Below are 4,386 nucleotides of genomic sequence, written 5' to 3'. Positions count from 1 at the left end.
GGCTGCAATGATGGGCTCAAGTATAGCAGGGATTGTGGGGCTGGCGCAGGATCGGGCAGCGTTTCATTCTGCTGTGCATGGGGTTGCTATGAGTCGGAAACGACTCGACGGGACTTAACAACAACAACTGATTTCAGCCCAAAGCTATCTTAACTGACAATTACATCTAGATCCTGATTCTGATTACTCCAGAAGTCTATAAGGGGATCCATACAAGCCTCTCCTTCATTAGTCCTTCTCTATGTTCTCTTCCCATAGGCCAAGACTTCCTTTCTCCATGTCAGGCCCCAATGTCAACTCTACCCCAATGAATTTGGGCTTTCCTGTCATAATGCACAGCAGTATTTGTCGTCTTGAACTTCTGAATTTTAGGATAGGATTTCTACCCACTTAGTTCTGAGGAAGTCATTCTGAAACTGGGTAAGCCCATTTCATTGCTGCCCCTGAAGTTATATTTGCTAAGTCAATTACAAAGTCCAAGAAAAGAATCATAGAAGTCTAAATTTCACAAAGACCTAGACTTTTCATAATATTATCAAAGCCAATGTGCTGGGAGAACCAAAGAAGTCCTTCAACTCCGAGAAACTCACTCTTTAATTCAAAAGAGCCTTATTAAACACTCACCTACTGTGTGACAGTGAGCTACAGGGTCTCAGATCCTACTTCCATGAATAGATGGCCTGCCTAAGGATTGTGGCTTCAGGGTTGGACATAAAATTTGTATCTTAATGTTATATGGTAAACTTTCAAAGGCTAATCTTTTATGGCAACTTTTCTTTCTGCCTATCAGTAAGGACATGGTGGAAGTGTGTGAGACAAGAGAGACATAGGCAGATGGGCACTGTGGAAAACTGAGCTCATTAAGGTCTAGGCTTTTTGGATTTTAAGCATAGCCTTCTGAAATGGAGGTATAAGCCCTCATGTTCAATCTTTCTAGCACAATGGAAGCATTTTTCTCCTTTACAGAACAGGAAAACAATCTTCCTTCAAAGATGAAATTAGAAAACTGCCAGCAGCTTGGAAACAGCAGCCCATCCCTACTTTAAGCCCTTAAGGTTTAGAAAACATTGACCAAAGGCTCAACCAGAGCCTCCCATTATACTAGGGATGTGCGGAGAAAGAGGAAGACGTGAAAAAATGAGTGGAGAGGAACCAAGAGGCAGAAAATTACGAACCTAAGAAGCAAAACATGCTGTTTTACTAAGTGTAACATGTAGCTAAGTGTTTAATGTTTTTCTGTAACTTTTCCTGCCCTAAAGAGACCACAAGAAAGATCAAATTCATTGTATGTGAATCTTTCATTAAAATGAAAAAGACCTTGAAAAATGTATTTGCTTCTTAAAAGCTGAAACTTTTTTCCAGTATTTGGAGGATGAGCTGAGGGGCATGGACAGTTGAAGTGACCTGCACTCCAGGTCAGGGTACCAAGAGTAGAACCATCTCCAGGAGTCCCAACCCAGCAGGTTCCAGGAGTGCTCCTCCAGGATCTCTAGAGGGAGCCAAATTTTGTTGCCTATATCCCCCTGTCAGTCACAGCTGCACTGGGGTGCACCTATTAAGATTTTCAAAAACTGCCTCTGAAATTTTAATTTTTAACTCCTGGTCACATCTAACTTCCACTCAGGAAATAATTGAGCCCAGTGACCCTGCTTGATGAGGCCTCTTTAGGCCCCAAGGTTACCTGCCACCACAGCCATACAGAAACAGACCTCACTGAATCCCTGTGATACATTCAGTTCTCAGCAACAGATCTTGAAATACTGGGGAAGAGTTGAGAAACTGTCAGTAGAGATATAAACTGAAGTAAGAACTGACCTCCTGCATTCTGACTTCTTATTGTTAGTTGCTGTCAACTTGGCTCCAATATGGGTAACAAAATGAAATGCTGACCAGTGCTACACCCTCTCCATGATCCTTGGTATATTTGAGTCCATTGCTTTGGCTATTTTGTCAATCTATCTCATTGAGAATGTCCCTTGTTTTTGTTGACCTTTTACTTAGCAATCATGATATTCTCTAGTGACTGGTCTTCCTGATGACTTATCCAAAGTAAGCCAGCCAGTCTTGTCATCACTGCTTCTAAGGAGCATTCTGACTGTATTTCTTCTAAACTTGACTTGTTCATTCTTCTGGCTGTCCATGGTATATTCAATATCTTCACCAACACAACAGCTATTCTGCCTACTGAGGCATTAATTTTATAGCTTTAATGATTTCATGAAAGGGGAAAAAAAAAAAAACAACCCTCCAAACAAGAATTCAAAAACCAAAACCAAACTCATTGCCATCAACTTGATTCCAACTCATAGTGACCCCATTGGGTTTCCAAGGGTGTGAATCTTTACAGAAGTAGATTGCCCCATTTTCCTTCCATGGAGTGACTGGTGGGTTTGAACTGCTGACCTTCTGGTTAGCAGCCAAATGCCTTATCCACTATGCCACCAGAGCCCCAAATAAAAATAGGTTTATCTGAGAAAAGTATTCTGTATACAGTAGCACCTAAAAGAAAAAAAATCTAGGAATAAATTTTTAAGGTGAAAGACTTGTACACTGAACAGTACTGCATTGTCAATAATGGCAAGCATTGATCTAGGGGTGGATAGATGGGTGGACAGGCTGAACAATTGGGCAGGGGGCAGTGTGCCCATGACCATGTATAGGGTTAGCAGGCAATGTTTCTACATTTGTATGAGCTGTAAGAATGTCTAGGTGTATAGCAGAGCTGACAAGGGCAAGGTTGTTGTGGCTTCTTGGCCACAGCCAGCTACCTGGAAGGAGTGAGTAGTTGGACCTATGGGCTCGGGACCATGGTCATAGGGGACAGCAAGCTCAACTGTACTACACAAAACATTGTTCTACATTCTACTTTGGTGAGTAGTGACTGTGGTCTTAAAAGCTTGCAAGTGGCAATCTAGATGCAAGAAGGGGCCTCTCCTCATCCAGAGCAAAGAAGAATGAAGAAAACCAAAGATACATGGAAAGCAAATAGTCCAAGGGACTGGTGGACAATGTGTTCCTCAGCCTATGTGATCATGAGACCAGAAGAACTAAATGGTGCCTGGCTACTGCTGTTAACCACTTAGAGGGGGATTGGTTCAAGAGATTCTAGAAAGAGTGGAAGAACAATGTGGACCAAAACTCAGAAACATAAAAAAATATTAGGTTTGCTGGTCTGACAGAACCTGGTAAGACCCCTGAAACTATGGCCCCTAGTTACCCTTCAGATCTGGAACTGAACTCACTCCTGTGGCTTCCAGCCAAACAATAGACAGGCATAATGGGTGAACATTTACATCAGGTAGATACACTCCTTGGAGCAATCAATCGTAGGAGAACAGAAGGGCAGTATTTGCACAGGGAGGCATCTCAGGGGGCAGGAGTACATGGGAGGGAAGGACACAGGGAAGAGGTAACTACAGGGAGGAAGTGGGAAGAAAGCTGTTACGTTGTGGGAAATTGCAGTCAATGTTATGAAATAAAATGTGTATGAATTGCTGGATGGAAAATGAGTTTGCTCTCTAAACTTTCACCCAAATCACAATAATATATATATATATAAGAGAAAGACTTGTACATTGAACATTGTAAAACACTGCCAAAAGAAACTAGACATCTAAGTAAATGGAAAGACAGCACATGTTCATAGATTGGACAACTTAATATTGTTCAGATGACAATTCTATGTAAAACAATCTATAGACACAATGTGGTTTCTATTAAAATTCCAATAGTCTTTTTTATGCAGAAACAGAGATGTTGGTCTTAAAATTCATATGGAACTGCAAGGGACTCTGTTGATCAATAACAGTCTTGAAAAAAAGGTAAGAGAACTCACACTTCTTGATTTCAAGACATACTACGCACAGGAATCTGCGAGAGCACTGTGTCTTCAAATGTCCAAAATAGTCAAGCCACTTTTTAAACCTACAAAATGGTGGCAGCCTCCGGATTGGCAAAAGTCCACAGCTCAGCCACCGTGCACAGTCCTCCATGCAGTCCCTGGCTAGCAGGGTGATTTTTAGGTTAATTCTTAAGTCCTACCACCACTCGGGTGTCTCCAAGCTGTCTGTGCCATCAGGATAGCTCAGGATCGCTGTGGTGGTAGGACTTAAGAATTAACCTAAAACTCACCCTGCTAGCCAGGGACTGCATGGAGGACCATGCACGGTGGCTGGGGAAAAAACAGAGAAGGTGAAGAGAAAGGTGGGCTGAGCTGTGTGGACTTTTGCCGGTCTGGAGGACGCCGCCATTTTGTAGGTTTAAAAAGTGGCTTGACTATTTTGGATATTCAAAGAGACAGCGCTCTTGCAGATTTATGGGGCTTAAGAACACGTTCTGCTTTCCAGCAACCCCAAGGACACTCGGGCCTGCAAGGCTGAAAAGATA

Source organism: Orycteropus afer, unplaced genomic scaffold, assembly GCF_000298275.1.
Source record: "Orycteropus afer afer isolate SDZICR_OR568_19922 unplaced genomic scaffold, OryAfe1.0 scaffold00107, whole genome shotgun sequence".
Lineage (NCBI taxonomy): Eukaryota > Metazoa > Chordata > Mammalia > Tubulidentata > Orycteropodidae > Orycteropus > Orycteropus afer.
The sequence above is the reverse complement of the archived record's forward strand: the minus strand, read 5'-3'. Positions refer to the sequence as shown.